At 42.3% G+C, this 20,194-nt stretch overlaps 1 protein-coding gene across 1 annotated transcript in view; it reads left to right on the top strand.

Annotated features, from left to right (window-relative positions):
• Nucleotides 1-20,194, top strand: part of LOC109406231 (transcription factor SUM-1) — a 77,883-nt gene that overhangs the window by 39,082 nt on the left and 18,607 nt on the right. The window lies entirely within an intron of this gene.

Genomic DNA, 20,194 nt, shown 5'->3' with positions numbered 1-20,194 from the left:
TCACCGCATGACAGTGAAGACTGTCACTCCGTGTTGTGTTCAATACCACCCAGTGCAGATGACCGTCTCGATTGTAGTTCGGTGCCGTCAGACATTAGGGTGGTTCAAAGAAGGCAGTAAAGGCGCGGTGGTGTGAATTCGCCAACAGGCCCCATGGCGAGGTGAATTTTCACTTGACACAATTTCTGTCACAGATTCGGACATGCAGACTCTCCTACGTATCCGGAGTGTGCAGACTGCGACGAGACCGCGGAGCTTGTGCTCTTTGAATGCCCACGCTTCGTGGAGCAAAGGTCGAGTATGCAGGAGGTATGCGGTAGAGATATCACTCCTGACAACATTGTTGAAAGGATGTGTACGGGGGAGGACAAGTGGGATGCCGTTTCTTCCACGGTATCTCAAATCGTCCTTGAACCACAGAGAACAGACGTCTATCTTCGCTTTCTGCCTTGTGTAAAACTTTGTAACGGTGATATCAGAGTATGTGGTTATGCTCCCGTTGCGTGGCGCTAGCGTCCCATCACTTACATTGTTGTGTTGTCATTTTTGTTTCCAGTACTCGCCATTTTTGGCCGTTTGGCGCTCGTGTCGCTTTGTGGGCTAGTGTAATTTATCGTTGGACACTGCCATCGTGGGGTGAAATCGACTTTATATGTGGGGCAGTCTCCGTTGATGGCGTTGAGGTTCCCTTAAATCGTTTACACACGATTTCGACATATTTTTGTTCGAGCTTAAATGTCTGTTGTCTGTGCTTGAACTACAGAGAAAATGGCGAGCTGAACAACAGCTAGTTGAGTTGGCTCCCCCTCCCCATCCAGGAGCTTGAGCCCAACGGGTAGTCTAAATACTAGCCAGGGTCCGAGCCTCCGGGGAGAGCGAAGAACTTAAGGCGGTAGCAGGTGGAACGCTTACCATTAGAATGTACTCATTGTACGAAGTCATCCCCCTTCCCGAAGTCATCCCTAACGGGCGTACCACGAAGGTAAGGAAGAGAGAGGAAGAGGTTTTAGTGTCGACCCCACATAACCTGAGGACCCACCTGTCGGGTATCTGTACAAGCAGATTTTCTTCTTTCGTTTAAAACTTATCTTAAAGGAAATTTATAATCTCTCAATACAGAACCGAAACCGAATATGCTCTGGAGGTTATTTATACGAAAGAAATTCCCCCTCGGTCCAATAATCGAGCAACACCAAAGCAACACGCACGTTTCAGACGATCCTCTTGATGCTGAACCACAGAGAACAGACGTCTATCTTTGCTTTCTGCCTTGTGTAAAACTTTGTAACGGTCATATTAAAGTATGTGGTTATGCTCCCGTTGCGTGGCGCTAGCGTCCCATCACTTACATTGTTGTGTTGTCATTTTTGTTTCCAGTGCTCGACGTTTTTGGCCGTTTGGCGCTCGTGTCGCTTTGTGGGCTAGTATATTTTAACGATGAACACTGCCATCGTGGGGTCAAATCGACTTTCTATGTGGGGCAGTCTCCGTTGGTGGCGTTGAGGTACACTTAAATCCTTTACACACGATTTCGACGTAATTTTGTTCGAGCTTAAATGTCTGTTCTCTGTGGCTGAACCACCAACTCCGAACATGCTGCTATTGGGAAGAAACAACTCGATACAGTTCGATCGCGATTTCAACGAGCGGAATATGGAGCCTACAAGAGTGATCAAATTTACGCAGATCGTTTCTGGCGCAAATGGTTGTCATCCTACAGACCGGAGTTAATCAGAAGCCGCCAGTGGCCAGACAACCGAAGCTACCACGAGTATCATGTCGGCGATGTTGTAATGATAGTGGATGAATATTTACACCGAGGATGCTGGCCAAAAGGAGTTGTAGACAAGGTTTTCTAGGGTCCAGATGGAAATGTTAGAACTGTGTCCGTCAAGACTACAAAATCGTCGTTCATGAGGCCTGTTAGCAAGATCAGCTCGTCTTTGGGCTCGGAGAATGTTGCCAACAGTAGCTCCAACTACATAGATGTTTTGCTCGGGTATCTTGGCGTGGCGACGTCGTCCACGGTTACCATGCCAACGTGCGACTCGCGATCAAAGCTTGCGAGCAGAAATTCAAATCGAAGAAAATTTTCTTCTGAACCAGACGCGTGCTTTCAGCTAGTTGCAAATTGTAAAATTGAATTGTAGTGTTATATTGCTAGTTTTTAAATGAAGTAATATTACAAATTATTATAGGAAAAATATGTTAATTCAATTTACTAGTGGAAAATCTTGGGGTATCGATTTTGGAGCAGTTAAGGTGAGTGCTGACCGAGGCCCTCCAAGCGGCCTTTCGGACTGCCGACTGAAATTTATAAGTTCCAAGGATCATGGTAGGCTGTGCGGAGGGTACCGTAAACCGGGGTCAAATTGATCCTCGGGTCGAAATTGATCAGACGTTTTTCAGTTAGGTGGAGCATGTTTTACATAGTTTCTTTTTATGTATTGTTCTGTTGGAAACAGATACTAAACGATATTTGCATCAAAACTATTTAAAGTAAACGTTATCCAATGGAAAAATGTCTGATCAATTTCGACCCGGAGATCAATTTGACCCCGGTTTACGGTACACGTTTTAAAACCGTCTGTTACATCTTTTATTTGTTCCGAGTTGTTTTGAATATGGTCTGCCGAATGAATCGCCTAGGGTGAATTTTACCTGGAAAAGTGCTTGTAAAGTGACTTTCGGTGTTACATGACGATTTTAGTACGGATACGTAGTGTTGAATAGGGTAATTCGCAATTACCCAGATTATCAGATTTTGTCTTATTCTTATTAAGGTACCGGGTATCTTCATTTTCGCGTTATTTCCAATTAATTAAGGACGACATTGGTGCTGGATGTCCGAGGGATGCAAATGGAAGTCAACAAGAGCACTGAAATTCGTATAATTTGGTGAGTTTGTTCCTCCGTTTTTTAAAACATTGATGCCTAAACGTTGACCAAACGTATCCTTCAACTATCGTCTTACCCCGCTGGTTCGACACGTTTTAATAGGACACTTTTTGATTCGTACCCCGCTTATTCAACATATGTCGATTTGAAAAGTGTTCAAATGTCACAGCGATGTACACTGTAAATGCAAAACAGTTTGATGTTGCATTTATACTCGCACCGGCAGCAGCTCCTCTTACAGCCGCTAATTCCGGAAGTTCTGAGTTGGTGCTATTCGGCACCCAAACTGCCTGGAGACCAACCGGAATAAACTGAGAAAGGCAACAATCGTAGAAAGAACGAGTCTTTCAATCGCAGCACCGCAATATCTGTTGAAATTATGTTTCATAACAAATTCGGACATCAAAACAAAAACAAATTCAATGAGCAAGGTGGTGTAATACGGGTAATGCCACAAAAGATCTAAATACTGGTCGCAGTGGCTCACCCGAACAGAAAAAAAAAAAGGTGGTGTAGGGTGACAAGTTTGGCGAATTTAAAGTTTACCCCGGTTATTCGACAACAGTAGGTGTCGTATTAGCGGGGTAATACGGTAACACCCAAATACCCGTGATACCTAAGCTGATAGGACGTAGAGATCTCTACACCTTTCTGGGGTATCCAATTAATATTCGTTTCCCATTCCTCACATGTCGCAAGGACGTGGCCAAAACAAATCCTCCACTGATGGAGAATTGCGCCAATCTTATCTTTGGTCGAAAACTACTTTATCAAGAAGACATGGAACTCTGTTATTTTCCCATACTACCGGCATGCGTCACCAACGGCACCGCCGCCTGTTGAGCTAAGGTGGTACCTTTGTATAAAAGTGTAAGAGTGTATTGGTGCGAGTATGAAAATTTACACACACTATCATGAATAGTGCCACCTTCATCCGTGGTGGCGCTGCTAACAGTGACTCCCGATTTCCAGCAGTGCTGCAAGTCTATTTGATAAAGTGGTCTTCGCTTTGGTGCTTTGGTGCTGTGGTAACGGATGGAAAGTAGGCAACCCTCATAAAGCGGTATAGGACTGTACCACCTATAAATTTACGCGACTTGCTGCTCATGCTAACTTGCTTTTCCAGTCTAAACTTATCTGATGTTCTTTCAATACTTTGTACCACATTTGCACTTCAAAACCTATACTCAAGTAGGCTGTCAGCTATTAAAGATCACTTAGCTCTAATAGTGGCATTATGTTACATTCTCCTGTACTCACACACCATCCACTTAAGGAGGAGAAATTGCTCCCTCAGGAGCTCCGAACAAGCTGGAAATGCGGCGAGGGTGGAAATACACCGATCCGACGTCTTGAAACCGTTCAAAATATTTGTCCTCACCTCAACAACGAAGCAGCGAGGCGACCGCGACACCAACAGAAGCCGTGAGGAAAAAGTCGTAAAGTTTGGAAAAACGAAACACGCACCAAAACGAAAAAAGTGCAGAGTGTCACCCATAATACGGACCACTTAACATAAGATTTAGGGTGGCATTTAAGATCGCATATTACAAAATCATGTATCCGTTGGACAGGCAGCTATTTGTATCTTCGGCAGCCAGCGGTTCCCGTTCTACTCCCTTCCGCGCCTTCGTTCTGTTTTTTTTTGTGTCGTTTCCCTCATCATTTCAAGCGCTTCTGAGGCTACAACACTTGAAATTTGAGGTGACAACTATAGCGCTGCTACCGATCTCCCTCGATTCTTCGCTCATCTGTTTGCGATCGCAGCTAGCGGGCGGGAAAACTGATTTTTGACGGTTACGTGTCAAAGATTGATACCCACCGTTGAGTGTATGAAAAAAAGGGCTCCGGAATTCATAAACTAGTCGTTTATTAAAAAGGGAAATAGAACCTGGGTAACGTAGTAGGCTCTTCAAACAAAACATAATACAAAACTCCCTTATTTAAAAATGGCGCACGCTCGCTTAATCCACACTCCCGGGATCGTGACAACGGAAAACTCTTATTTGTTTTCGAAATATTTTCCACGGCTTTGGCTCGGCTTAACCGTTTGGCCGAGCTCACGTTTATGCTATTTTATGGCGACGACTATTAATTTATTGTTTGAAGAAGCCATCCGTGTGCCGCAATCGTAAAATATCAACGCACATTTCTGGATTAAAATACCCCGAGGGGCGAGACACAGCCAGCCAACGCTGCAAAAATGGCCGCCTATGAAACGTCAAACCTACAAAAGTGTCACGTCGTCGCGGAAAGGGGATCAAATGGGATGAATCATAAAAATGGATCAAGCATTAGTAATAATATTTCTGATCGTCGAGGCGGCAGCAGGCAGAGGATCATAAAACTACGAGATTGTGTGAACATCGGGGCCGTGTTTTTTGACAGGTCGCCACCATTTCGGCTTGAGTGCTGGCGCTGAGTGCCGCAGATGCTGGCAACACAGTCGGTCGGGTCCCAAAAAGTAAGGTGTATTTTGCTGAAAAGATCAAAGCATCACGTCATCCGAAAATGAATGATTAATTCGATTTAATTGGGTCATAATTTGTTAATCATCTGAAAAGTCATTTTAATCTATCAGTTTTAGTTAGCTGTTAGCAGTGGAAAAATCGCCACAAGAAGGCCATGACAATTCCAAGTTTTGTTGTAAACCACGCTCAGGTAGTTCGGTACGGATCCCTATAATGTTTTCAAGGAAGATCAGCAAACCTTGCAAGGCATAGCCATATTTCACTTTAGGTCTCTTGCCAGAAAGAAAGACAGTGACATTTCCCCCATTAGCAACGCGTTTTTCGCCTCAAATGCAGCCAAGTAGGCCTTGCCCTAGGGAGAAGACGAGAATTTACAAACCTGCAAAAAAAAGGTGTCTAAATTTGTCGTATTTTTTGCGCGAATCACAACTCACGCTTGTATCCGCTCACACAAAGCAGGCGCGGACATAATTTTCCTGCCGCCACCCATCTACTCCCATCATCGGTGGTGTCAGGCGCGGAATGTGGATTATCGCATTCCGCTCATCGCATCGAATCATCGCAGTATGCGTGCGGTCTGCTCGTTACAATCCATCACCCACCGGCAGAGGTTACTTTGATTAACTCACTGGGCCCGTGGATTTCACGTGAGATCGCTCAACTTTGTATTCCTAGCCTGCTAAAAGTATCACTTTTTAATATTAATTTTCAACATCTTTTACGTAGCGTCTGCCGAAAATAAACAAATAAATGGTGACACTTTTATGAACATGTTCAAGTCAGACTAAATCTGCTGATGGCTACAATCGAGTCGAGTCGGTAACGCAATAGGTAATGGCGTGGTGAGGCGACCGCCTTTCGCGTCGTGATTCGATATTGAACTGCTCTCTATTCGGCACGGGGCAAGCTTCTCGGCTAAAATGTCATCCAAGATGTCATCACACATTATTGTAGCAATTTTATCACTGACTGCGAGCGGACACTGCGGACTGTGGTCTACATGTTTTGTTCGGATGACATTCTCAAATGGTCGTCGTTTGATCTTTGAGCAATTTGCGACACCATGAAGTAAGTGATATTAATTTCAAACATAGGAGAGGTTGGATTTGCGTGAAGATCACTTTATCAAGGTATCTAGCAGCTTTGCTGAAGAACGAGAAACTTTGTAAGCAGCACGCCTCCGGATTCAGGTAGAATTGTTCGTGTCAGTGTGAGTGAAGCTTAATCGATGAACAGGTGATGCGTTGGAATCCGGTATTCAAGGCATTTCTGAAGAATTTGCCGTACGGTGAATATCCGGCCTGGTATCGACCGACCGTTGATGAAACCGGCATGGTCACTTCCCACGAATTCATTTACTTTAGGTGATAGACGACGAGAAATGATCCGGGCATGTACCGATTAGGAAGGTTATGTTGGAAAAAGGGGCTACGTATGGACATGCTCTTGGAGGCGGCGAAATCGATGAGTAGTAGGCCGTTTTCGTTATTCAGCTAGTGGATGATGAACTTGCCTATCGTCAGTTTGAATTCCTCGTCCTGGTCTACCTCAGCGTGTAGGTCTCCAATGATGTTCTTGGTGTAGTGGATGAACGTAGAATGCGTCCTTGTCATCGTCAGTGCTTCCGGAATGAGGATCGTACTCGTTGATTATGCTGATGAAACGGAGCATTTCAGGACTTCGACAATCTGCTCGGTGTTGGTGTTAGAGTCGCAAGGGTGTTACTGAGATACGAATTCAAGAAATCGGAAACGAACCAATGTCTATGTGGATTGTGAATAAAGATTAGTGACATTCCCCTTGGGTGTCCTTCCCCTAGCAAGTACCGGTGACAGCAAGCATCATGACCATGACGAGGTGAGCAGTGTGATGCTACCTCATTGAGGAGTGGAGCTTTGGCGGAGCAAGTCGCCTGCATCGCGAGGTTCCTTATCATGCCAAGTGATTCTACCAGGGGGAGCGACACTAGTTTTGCCAAGCCAAAAAACCTCAAAAAAAGCTGAAAGTCCAAAAAAGTCGCTGAAAACCCGCAAAAGTTTTTTAGAACCCCTGGAGGAATTCCTGGAGGAATCCCTGGAAGAATTTCTGAAAGTCTACCTGAAGGAATTCCTGTTTAAATGGGAGGAAAACCTAGACAAATATCTGAAAAGATCTCAATAACTGATTGATTGATTTGTCTTTATTTAAGAGACTTTCAGCCCTTGATTGGTTCGTCTCTGATCTCAATAAGAAAACCTAGAAGAAATCCTAGATGAACTTTCTGGAGGATTCCTTGAAGGAAGTTCTGGAGAGGAGGAATTCTGGGAGGAATCTCTAGAAAAATTTCAGAAAAAAAAACTCTTGAGGAATTCCTAGAGGAAATCTTGGAGAAATTTTAGAAGAAATCCTTGGAGGAATTCTTGGAGAAATCTCCGAATGAATTGCTGGAGGATTTCCTGAAGCAATTACTGAGAAAATCTCTAGAGAGAATCCTGGAGGAATGCCTAGAGAAACTTCTGAACAAATTCCTGGCGTAATTCCTGGAAAGACCCAGCAGGAATTCTCGGAGAAATTTATTGGATGAATTCTTGGAGCAATTCCTGGAAAAAAATTATGGAGGAATTCCCGGAGCAAACTCCAAAGAAGTTCTGGGAGAAATTGTTTGAGAAATTTCTGAAAAAAATCCCTTGAGAAATTTCAGGAGGAATTCCTAAAAGAACCCTTGGAGAAATTTCTGGAGGATTCCCTAGAGGAATCTCTGGGAATATCCCTGGAGAAATTTGTGAAGAAATCACTGGAGGAATTCCTGGAAGAATGCCTGATAAATTCCTGAAAGTATTGCTGGAAAATTTCCTGGAAGAATCTATGAAGAAACCCCTAGAGGATTTTCTGAAGAAATTCCTGGAGGAATTGCTAACATAATTTCTGGAAGATGTCCAGGAGCAATTCCTGTATAAATTCCTAGACGAATTCGTGAAGAAATTCCTGGGGTATTTCCTGGAAGAACTCCTGGAGAAGTTCTTGGAGAAGTTCCCGGTGAAATTTCTGGAGGAATCTCTAGAGGAATTCTTGAAAGAATTATTGGATGAATTTCTAGAGTAATCTGCAGAGGAATTCTGAGAGATTTCTATTTCTATTTCTGAAAAATCCCTTAGCCTTAGGAAATTCATGCAGGAATTTCTGAAGGAATTCCTGAAAAAATCCCTGGGGGAATCCTTGAAAAATATTGTGTAGAAATTCCAGGATAAAATCCTGGAGGAATAACTGGGGGAATTCCTTGAGGTATTCCTGTGGGAATTGCTAAAGGAAGCCATGATGAAATTCCTGGAGGATTCTCCAGAGGAATTCTTGAAAGAATTACTAGAGAGAAATCTCTAGAGGAAATCTAGGAGATTTCTAATATTTTTCTATTCCTGGTAAAAACCCTTGCAAAAACTCTGGAGGAATTTCTAGCGGAATTTCTGTAGGAATTTCTGGAAAAATCCTCGAAGGAATTTCTGAAGGAATCTCTGGGGGAACCATTGAAGAAATTTGTTATGAAATCTCTGGAGGAATCCCTGAAGCAATTCATAAAGGAGTCTCAGAAGAATCCCTGGAGAAATGCCGGGAGGAATCCCTGAAAAAATCCTGAGGGTATTCCTGGAGAATTTCCTGGGAGAATTTCTGAAAAAAATTCTAGAAGATTCAGGAAACATTCCTGAAGCAATTGCTTACATAATTTCTGAAGGATGTTCCCGAGCAATTCTTGGATCAATTCCTAGAGAAATTGCTGGAGGAATTCTTGGGGTAATTTCTGGAGAATTTCCTGGAGGATTTCCTGGAGAAATTCCTGGATAAAATCCTGGAGGAATTTCTAGAGGTTTTCCTTTGGGGATTGCTGGAGGAATCATTGGAGGAATTCTTGCAACAATTACTGGATGAGTTTTTGAAAAAAATCCCTGAGAAATTCCTGGAGGAATTTCTAGAGAAATTTCTGGAAAAACTCCTGGAGAAATCCTCGAAGGAATTTCTGTAGGAATCCCTAGATAAATCATAGGAAAATTTCGTGGAGAAATCCTTGGAGATCCCTGGAGAAGTTCCTGGAGGATTTTTTAGCAAAATTCCTAGCGGCATCCCTGCAGCAATTCCTGGAGGAAAATCTGGAAGAATTCTTAGAGGAATTTCTGAAAAAAATCTAGAACGTATTCCTAGAGAAAATCCTGGAAAAACTTTTTGAGGATTTCTTGGATAATTTCCTAGATGAATTGCTGACATAATTCATAATGGAATTCCTTGATTAGCTCCTGGTGAAATTCCTGGAGGTATCCCTGAAGATATTCCGAGTGGAATTCCTCGAGGAGACCCTGGAGGAATTCCAGGATGAAACCCTGGAGGAATGCCTGCATGAATTTCTGGAAATATCCCAGAAGAAACTCCGGGATGAGTCCCTGAAGCAATTTCTGAAGGAATATCTGGTGGAATCGCTGAAAAAAATCTGGAAAAAATCTCTGCAAGAATTCAAGGAGGAATCCCGGGAAAAATGCCTGGAAAATTACCTGGAAGAATACCTAGGAGAATTCTTGGTGGAATTCTTGGAGGAATCCCTAGAGAAATCTTAGAAGAAATTCCTGTAGGAGTCTCGGCAAAAATTCACTTGAAGATTTCCAGGATATATTTCTGTAGGAATTCCTGGTGAAATTCTTGGAAGAGTCCCGGAAACAATTATTGAAGGAATGCCTGGAGGAAGTCCTGAAGGAATGGTGGAATTTCTGGAGTAATCTCTAGATGAATTCCTGGAGGAAAATTAAGAGAAATCCCTGCAGTAATTCCCAGAGGAATCTCTGGAAAAAATCCTAGAGGAATTCCTGAAGAAATTCGTGGAGGAATTCTAGAGAAATCCTTACAAGAGTTCCTGGAGAAACTCCAGAAGGAATCCCGGAAGCTATTTCATGAGGAATTCCTAATGGAATCCAAAAACAGTTCCTGAAGGAAGTACTGAATTAATTCCTGAAGTAGGGTGACAATGGGTATTATCGGCAGGTTTGTTCTCTTCGTCATGGGGGGTTTTTGTCAGCCAAATGGCCTGAAACTTGGCCATATAATTCAGCTTAGTTAGGAAGGATTTGAGACCAACTCTGAGTTCAATAGGTTTCGAAAAAACCCCAAAGACGAAGAGAACAAAACTACCGAGAATAGGTAATTTCCCCTAGTTCCTTAAAAAATACAAGGAGAAATTTCTGAACGAATCCTAAGAAGAGTTCCTCGGAGAATCTTTGGAGGTTTTTTTTAAATCAGTTGTTCCAGAAAGAATCACAGAAGAAATTTCCGAGTTAAGCCTTGCAGAAATTCTTGGAGAAATCCCTGGAGGATATTCCAGAGAAATGCCTGTAGGGATTAACGAAGGAACCTCTAGAAATGCTTATGGAGTAATCTCTAGAAGAATTCCTGGAAGAATTTCTGGAGTAATCTCTAGAGGCATTTCTGAAGGAATCCCTGGATGAATTTTTAGGGGAATTCCTGCAGAAATTCCCAGAGAAATCCCTGGAATAATTCCTGTAATAATCTCTGAAGAAATCCGTGGAGGAAACCCTTGAGAAATTCCTGGAGGAATCCCAGGAAGAATTCCTGAGGAAATTGCAGATGGAGTCCTCGGAGAAATCCTGAAAATTCTAATAAAAGTACATGGGGGAATGCCTACGGCAGTTCCTGAAGAAACCCTAGGAGGAATACCGAAAGCAATTCCTCGAGCTATTCCTGAGAGAATCCCTAAACAGTCCTTGGAGAAAGTACTGAAATAATTCCTGGAGGAGTTCCTGAAAGAATTCCAAGAGAAACTCCTTAAGGAATTCTAAAAAGAGTTCCTGGGGGAATCCTTGGAGGTAGGAAGAAAAATATGATGGAATCCATGTATGCAATAATTTTTGGACGAATTATTGTTGGAATCTTTGGATGGATTCACAAAAGAATGTTTTGTACAATGTTTTAAGGAACTCCTGGATTAGTTTTTAGCTAATCTCTGGTAGAATTTCCTGAAAGGGTTTCTGGAAGATATTCCTGCTGAAATACTTCGAATTATTCCAGATTGAATTATTGGAGTAATCTCTAGTGGAATTTTTGAAGGAATATATGGAGAAATCCCCGAAGAAATCTCTGAAGGAACACTTGCAGAAATGCCTAAAAGAATTTCTGTTGACATTTCTTTGGGAATCCCTGGAGAAATTCCTGGAGGAATTCTCGAAAAAAGCACTGGAACAATCACTGGAGGAACCTCTATAGATATCCCAGGAGAAATTCCCGGAGGAATGTCTGATGAAAACAAAAGAGAAATTCTTGAAAAAAAATCTGGAGCAATCCATGATGGAATCACTGAAGGAAAACATCCAGGAGGAATTCGTCGATGCATCCTTGCAGAAGTATCTGTAAAAATTTCTGAAGGAATCGTGGGAGGAATTCTTGAAGCATTTTTTTTTTGAAACAAACCCTGAAACAATCAACATCGGAACCCTGCAAGATGCCTTTGGAAGAATTCACGAAGGAGATGCTCCTGGAGAAGTCCCTTGTGGAATTTTTGAAAGAATCCCTGAAGAATAAATTCAGTTCCTTAATAAATGCATAAAGGAATTTCTGAAGGTCCTTGAAGGAATTCGAATCCCAGGTATTTTGCTCTTAGAATTATATGCGTTTGAATTGAATACTAGTGCAAATTCGTGTAGGAGTAGAACATAACTGCATTCTATAGCAGTATATGGTTCTACAAAGTCCTTCTTTACCCTACCTTAACCGTTTCCGGCATATCTGGAAAATTTGACATGCTGTTTTTGTATTCCGTGAATAAACACCACAAAATTTTGCCATTCAACCAAGCTTGTTACTTGGTTTTTTGGTATTCTATGGTAAGATTGAAGTGGTTCTCTTGGAGAAATATTTGGCGAAATTTCCTGTGGATTTCTAGTAAAAAAGGTTTGATGTGGATAAAAACCTTAATTATTAGGACAGTTTTATTTTTTTTAGATATTCTGGAACTCCGAGTTATTGATAATCTTTGAATTGGTTCGATTTAAAAAAAAGATCTGGCGGCCAGGGGGAGGGGCACGCACCCCCCCCCCCCCCCTGCCACCCTCTGGCTACGACCATGTCTCCTGTGGACGTTCGACCTGCGAAGACCGAAGATACAAGTGCGCCGTTGAAAGATACTACCGAGTGCCGTTGTCTTGTTGGAGGGCTACAGTTCATGGCAATCATAACTAGGCTGCTGCGACCATGCTTGGCCCAAATGACCGGACCGCTGCTAAACGCGTCCTGCGGTTCTTGGAAGGGACACAGGAGCCCAGGAGCAGTACCTCAAGCTACAACCAAGGAGATCCTAATTAGGATCTAGTGAAGTATCCCGACGCTGACAGAGCCGGCGAATTGTCCACGAGAAATTCAATTCACGTACGGTGGTAGTGTAATTTCCAAGGCTAACTATCATTAATCTAGTGTAACGTTGTCATCATTGAAGATCAAGTGGTATGCCCTCAGCGCGGCCTGCTAAGATGCAATATGACACCAGTTCCTCCCCGAGAAAATCGTGGATATTCTCGTTTTGTAGTAGCAACGGTTGTTTCGCGATTCTTTAAAAAAAGGCAAGGCCAAATAAATAATGACACCAAATGTTGATTCGTGACCCACAGTGCAACAGTAGCAGGCGATCGCAGAATATGCGTTTTTCGCATTAACAATTTGAAGAGACCAATCTACTACAGCTGGTTGCTGAGATCCGATCCACCATAAGCTGTTTCGCATGGGCGGAAAAATTTATTGAGACATGCAATTAAAATTCATTAAAGAACGTGTACTTGCAAATGTTTCGTCGCCGACCGCTTCGCGTTCGCGTCCCATCGCTGCCATGTCCTCTCGAACGACCAAACTTCCAAAATTAACCCCTTGCGGGCGATGATGATGGTGACGGCGCTGCGCTGGCTGGATGCTGCAGAGTGCGCGGTTGGCGAAAAAGCGGAATCAGAGCATGTTTAATTTTGTTGTAATTTTGAGCACATTTTGACTTTTTGGACAGCCGTCAATTTTCGCCTTCTACGCCCGCACCTCCGCACCCACTCGGAATGTCCACGGAGTGTCATTGCCGGTCGCGCGTGTCCAATTTGTTCGATTGCGACAGCATACCAACAGTATATAAGATGCGCAAGGCCTGATGCTTTTGATCCATATCCGCAAGAGCTTACTTGGATTGAGAGACACACGGAGAGGATATCGCTTCTTAATTGTGATCGATGGCTTCCCCCGCCCTGGAAGAACATCAGCAGGCGGTGCGGCGATCAACGAATGGTAAAGAAATTCAACGCCAACTGCGCTTATTTGCCATCGCATCATCGGGATTCGGGTCGCAGAGCGAGCAAATCATAAACTCTTACTGTCACAGATCGTTCGCCTGTTGAGGATACGCAAGACGGATTGCCTGTTTTCCGTCCGGAACATGTATCATGTTTTTCTTGCTACATTTGTGCATGCATATATGCCTACTGAGAGAAGATCCCAGATGGCGTAGCTGGGCAACCATCCAGCCAAAAGCGGGTGTTCGATTACACTTGCGCGTCTTGTGGGGTTTGTCACGGTAACGAAGATACGTACGTCTAGTTAAGCTACTCAGGCAGCGTTGACAGACGTCTGATTTGGTTTAGCTTGCTGTGTCGTCATTCAATACGGCCAGGTTTTCAAAGGTCACTTACCACCACAGAATTTTCCAACCTGTCTAGACTGCAGATAGCTGTGAGAACTCCATGACTACCACGTGGCAATAAAGTGGTAGCAAAAATTAAAACATCACCCAAATGGTGAATAATTGTTTTGCGGTAATAGTTTTCGTTTCTTGTTTATTGCAGGTCATAAACTTGCCTTGTTTTGCTCCACAGAACACTTCATAGTTGTCACCGACTTTAACCTTTCAGGACGCGCGACAACTGGCGTCTGAAAGTTCACCTAACTCATGCTGTGTACGACGAGTAAGATATTTGTGGGATAGTGTTGTGCTTTCTAAAACGCTGTGTACGTTCCAGAAGGTTACTTTTAAGAGGACTAATTTTATGACAGTTTCGGGGCCAAACATTTAACGATGTCGTTAAGTTTGTAATCGAAATGGTACTTCAGATTGATTTGATTGAGTCAATATTGAGTGGCATTTTCAAAATGACAATATATACTCATGCTCACTGCATAAATTGTCCCTCTGTTATTGGCTATTTCCGGTCAAAATTAGTTTTAGGCGGAATTACTTAATAGCTTCCAACGTTTCGCCCTTGGTTTGGGCCTTCCTCAGGGAGGTCTGAAACTGGATTTATATATTATGTTGGGATTATGGTTTGTGTTTTTTTACAAGAATTACTCACTATAGGCGTACCGCTACCGTTTCATCGTCCTTTGCTGGGCTGTGGGCTGTCGGAATTCGTTTTGTGGTTTGTTGTTATCTTTTACGTATTGTGATTCATTCGTGTTGTTTGTTAGGAGTTTACCTGATTTTGGATGGTGATGGGTAGATTTTGAGGGTGATTTTTTCTGCCAAAAATCACCCTCAAAATCTACCCACCATCATCAAAAATCAGAGTAAACTCCTGACAAATAACACAAATGAACCACAACACGTAAAAGATAACAGAAACAAAACTTGCAGACAAACCACAAAACCTAGCACAAACCCCATTCCGACAGCCCACAGCCCAGCAAAGGGCGATGAAACGCTAGCGGTACGCCTATAGTGAGTATTTAAAAAAAAAAAAAAACAACACAAAACATAAGCCCCTCATAATGAATAAACCCAATTTTAGACCTTTCTAAGGAAGGCCCAAACCAAGGGCTGAAACGTTGGAAGCTAGTAAGTAATTCCGCCTAAAACTAATTTTGACCGGAAATAGCCAATAACAGAGGGACAATTTATCAAAACCCTGATCGCATTCCAAACAGCTACATCACTGATTAAGATGTTGGACCCTGAGGATTGCGGACTGAAATTTGACAGCAGCCAGGCTGCTGCCAAACCTCCAAAATGATCAGAGTGTGCCTGGATACAAGTTCGGTTTACTTAGTCACGCTAAAACAAGTAAAACGTTAAATGACTCACAAACTTTGCCATCAGATACGAACATGTTTTTCTAACATTTAGTTATTTGAAAATTATGTGTAAAACTTGCCCAATAATTGCAAATTATTGTCCAAGCCCATACAAGACCAAATCAGCTCAATATATACGTTTGAGTGTAACTTTTGCTGTTATTCATCTGTTTGAACTTTGTGTGGAGTAGTTTGTGCGTGCAATTTGAAATAAATCTCCATAGAGCTTGAGCTTGAGCTTGATTGATGGCGCCTGCTACGTCAGAATGCAGGTCAATGTGGGGAAGGATGATTGCAATTGTTTGTATTGTTTGTCCGCACACCTCAGATTGGACCATTTAGATAGGGGGTTGCAATGCAAGGCTTCATCTCTAAACTCGTAGTGTACGATCTTTATCATATTCTGCTCAAATAGGGACAAAGATCACAATGGCTGAATTATCGCAGCAAATGCAATTTGCGACATTGCCTTGCGCGATGGTTGAAATTTGATTCAGTGGGCTCTAATTTAATTTAGAACCATTTAAATCGAATTTTCGTTCACGATCTGTACCACTTAAAAATGCTGAAAAGTCTAATATATTGTAGACTGTTGAGAACCACTGGATTATTGGCTCTCATGCTCTCGCCGTTCTGCGTGCGATAGCATTTCGTTATGCTTCGGTCGATGCACAATCTTAGATATGAGATTAGAAGAATTGTAGCCTCCGTGTAGTAACGTGTCGTTTTTGTAATGTAGTCTTTTATGTAAATAAAGTTACGTTTTTATGTGTGTGTTATTTCACTACGCCTGGGAGTTGAAAAGACTGCTATGTCTCCCGGATACCCCGAACTCCAGGACGTAACATAGACATTCGAATGTACATGTCTAATTCTACTTTAACAGTGTTGCTACTTGACAACAGAAATTGTTATGTCTGTTGGCGCAGTAACCTTAGGCTTAGAATCTGATAGATCTTAGTAACCCAGTCAACCAGTGATCGTATAAGACGTTGCATAAGGTGTTAAAGTGGAGGCGATATGCGTACATTTTACGTGCGCCTAAATTGAGGCATGTACGCATATGGCCTTAACTTTATTATCTTATGCATCATCGTATACGATTACTGGTTGTCTGGGAAGCTATTATTAGATTAGCTTAACCGTTATGTGTCCGACAAACTTTTTGCTTCTCTCTACACCGTGCTTTTTAAATGGGCGCTGGGTGCCCGGGTACCCTGTCGGTCACATAAGGGTTAAATAAAAAATCATTCTCTTCCTAACCTAACCGAGAATGTAGTCGTTCTTACTATTTAGTTCCAATAGATTATGGGCCGTAGCAGTTGATAACACAGCAAAAATTAATTAAATTTAAACGAGCTGTAAAGTGAGCTAAATTGAAAAATACACTAGTTGAATCTACCGTTTAGTTGAGTTTTACATTAAAATAAATGCACATAACTGGAACATGTATTTCAATCTAAAATGGCATGTTTATTGATTTAGTTTCAATTGCAATGTATTATTAAACCATTCATGTTGAAATAAATTAATAAACGTTTATATTTAAGCGTAAATCGATTGAATTTTACATGATTGAACATAAACATCAGTCAAGCTAACATTGGTCAAGCAGTCATGGCGGAGCTATTTTTATGTAGACTGCAGCTTCCTTCCTGTCGTTCATTTGTGAGCTCAAAATTGGAGGTTTTCAAATATGTAGAATGTAAGAGTGAGAGAAATAAGGGAGGAATAAGATCATCGATTACACTGAGCAATTCTTCAATCGAGGTAAGAGAAAAATCATGCCACAAAAGTTCAGTTTCTTGGACTCAGTGGCTTAAATTCTTCAACTGCGGGGAGGAAGAAAAATCAACGCAAAAGGCAAATTTCTATAATTTATTTCATTTTATTCCTCCCGCAGATCGATTTCAAAAGGATTCCCAGGAAGTGAAGTCGATCTTGGTATTCCCACACATCAAACTCCAGCAGCAGCACAAACACACTTCGAGGCAGCACAAAAAAGTCCCCACCGCATTCAAATTAATTGTTCGATGGCCCTGGATGAGATTCGGCGGAGAAAACAAGGTTTTTCGTGTGTTTGATCCCGAAATGTGACGATATTTTGAAGTGAAATAAATTATTAAATTGTTCTAATCCTATACGGTGTTGTGCATCACTTTGCTGATCTCTGTGGTACCGAGCGGGGGAGGTGAAACATCCTCAATGTGGGAACAAACGAGAAATGAAACAAAACAATACGTCGCTGAACCGCGTGCTGCGGTTCGTGTAAAAATCAACGGCGTTTAAATTTACACGTCTTGTTTTCCTTTTCAAGCCGTGTAAATATAAAGTGCAACTGAATTTTGCGTTTATTTTCATGCTCCAAATATGTGCATGAAAATAAATTTAAAATTACATTTTTATTTTAACTGTGAAAGCTAGGGTTTCACAATTTGACCAATGTCAAATATTTGACCACTATAGGCAGTTCAGTTTTAACCAAAGGGTACCGGGCAAACAAATACTCTCGAAACACAAATAGGGATAAACAGAGCCAAACAATAAGCCAAAATTCATCTGTCAAGAGTGGTAAAATAGTGTACTCGCTCACCAACCACACTTTGTTTGACAGAGAGATTTTTTTTCAACGTGGACTTCAAGATTTTTTTAATACCAAGAATTGTATCAAGAATAGTCAACCCCGAAGTAGGAAACGGACATCAAGACGATTCCGGAGATCAAGGAAATGGTTCGCAAGCTGTATCAAGGAGATCGCTACCGGTGCGGGAAGTTCTTGAGTATCGATCCCAAGATCTATGGACTGGTGCGGAACGTCAAAAGTGCTCAAGATGCTTGGAAAAGTTTACGTGATACCTACGAGCACAACGGATCCACTCGGAAAATGAATCTGTTATGGAGACTGGTCGGAATTCGATTGGTCCGCGCTGAGCTGGATGAAGAAATCTTCTGCCAGACGACTCAAAAGTCAAGAAGAGTAGGGTTGAAATGTTGTACACGGGTAGATACTATACCTATCTCACCACATTCCAAAAGTTGTGGCAATTGGTTCAAACTTGACTGAGTTATAGTGGAAAACAGACGAATATAGAAGCCACCGCCCAAGTGGCGCGATTCCCTATGTGAACAATCTGTTTACGATGAGTCATCAGTTTTCTGAGGTCGGATTTTGAGTGTACGATACTTGGCTGGAAAGTATGCTGATGCAGCAGTATCAATCGATGATCCTGTGATTGGAGTCGTCGGGTATGAAACTTACGGCGGACGTAGTCAAGGCAGCAATCCTGCAGGACGTGAAGGTTGGCAAGGACTGCAGAAAAGCCTTTTTGATAGCGATTCTAAGCGCAGGAAGCTGCAACTACGTCCTACGTCGTTAACCATTCACCGACAAAAAGTCTACCAGTCACCCCCGAGGAGAAGTTCACAGGAAAACTTCCCGACCTGTCGCATCTACATATTTATATTGCCTCAACCAAAGCACAGAGAACAGACGTCTATCTTCGCTTTCTGCCTTGTGTAAAACTTTGTAACGGTCATTTCAGAGTATGTGGTTATGCTCCCGTTGCGCGGCGCTAGCGTCCCATCACTTACATTGTTGTATTGTCATTTTTGTTTCCAGTGCTCGCCGTTTTTGGCCGTTTGGCGCTCATGTCGTTTTGTGGGCTAGTGTATTTTAACGATGAACACTGCCATCGTGGGTTCAAATCGACTTTATATGTGGGGCAGTCTCCGTTGGTGGCGTTGAGGTGCACTCAAATCCTTTACACACGATTTCGACGTGTTTTTGTTCGAGCTTAAACGTCTGTTCTCTGTGACCAAAGGTTAACAAAGCATATGAGCCCTTGTACCGCTGAACCACGAAGGCAGATACAGAAGGTCCGGTTCTGTTAGTTGATAGGAGGTCTCCAGTTCCTGGCGCAAGGTACGCGCCCGTACATTTGTATCACGTGAATCAAATTAGCGGAGATCTGCAGTTCATCTACAGCAAGCACGCAGATGAACAGTGGCCTTGTCAACAACAACTGAAGCCGAATACATGGCCGTATCGGCAGCAGGATTTGGTAGCAAGGACGACGACAGGAGCTATCTGGAGTATCCGAGAAGATCATCAACAAAGTTGCGATCCACCTATAGCTGGGAAAGAAGCCGGTTATTCTCCATGGAGTATACACAAAAACATCTGTCATTATTTCGTACGTGAGAAAGTCGAAGAAAGTATAATCGGATTGATAACCCGTTGGTAATCGTCAACAAGTAGCCGATTTACTAAAAAAGGCCATACCAATTCCCAGATTCGAAGCCGGTAGACGAACCATTGAAATAGGAAGGATTCTCTGTTAAAGGTGGTTAAAGGGAGGGGATGTTGGCGCAGTAACCTTAGAATCTAACAGATAATAGAAGGCCATTGTTAAGCTGTTAGTACACAGGGTGAAATATTTTTCCAAAAAGAAACCAATACTCAAATATCTTGTTTGACTCGATCGAATTTTCATTAGTGTCAAACTGATGTTGTTTCTTGAGTTCTTTCCTGGTCAAATATTTGACCATGTGTACTACAGGTCTTAGATTATCATATACTGATTTATCGACCGTATTCTATTAATAACTTGATGATTTTGTGGCTATATCGGTCTCTTTCTACTCATTATACTATGAGTAGGAGTAGAGATCAAAGTGGATAATGAAATTATAGATATGATAGAATTCGCTAGGTAGCGAACAAGTGTGAAAATTTTTATAGAAGGTGAAATTAGGCAAGTAGGCCA

Source organism: Aedes albopictus, chromosome 1 (genome assembly GCF_035046485.1).
Source record: "Aedes albopictus strain Foshan chromosome 1, AalbF5, whole genome shotgun sequence".
Classification (NCBI taxonomy): domain Eukaryota; kingdom Metazoa; phylum Arthropoda; class Insecta; order Diptera; family Culicidae; genus Aedes; species Aedes albopictus.
Note: the sequence above shows the minus strand (reverse complement) of the source record. Positions and strands in the feature narration are given on the sequence as shown.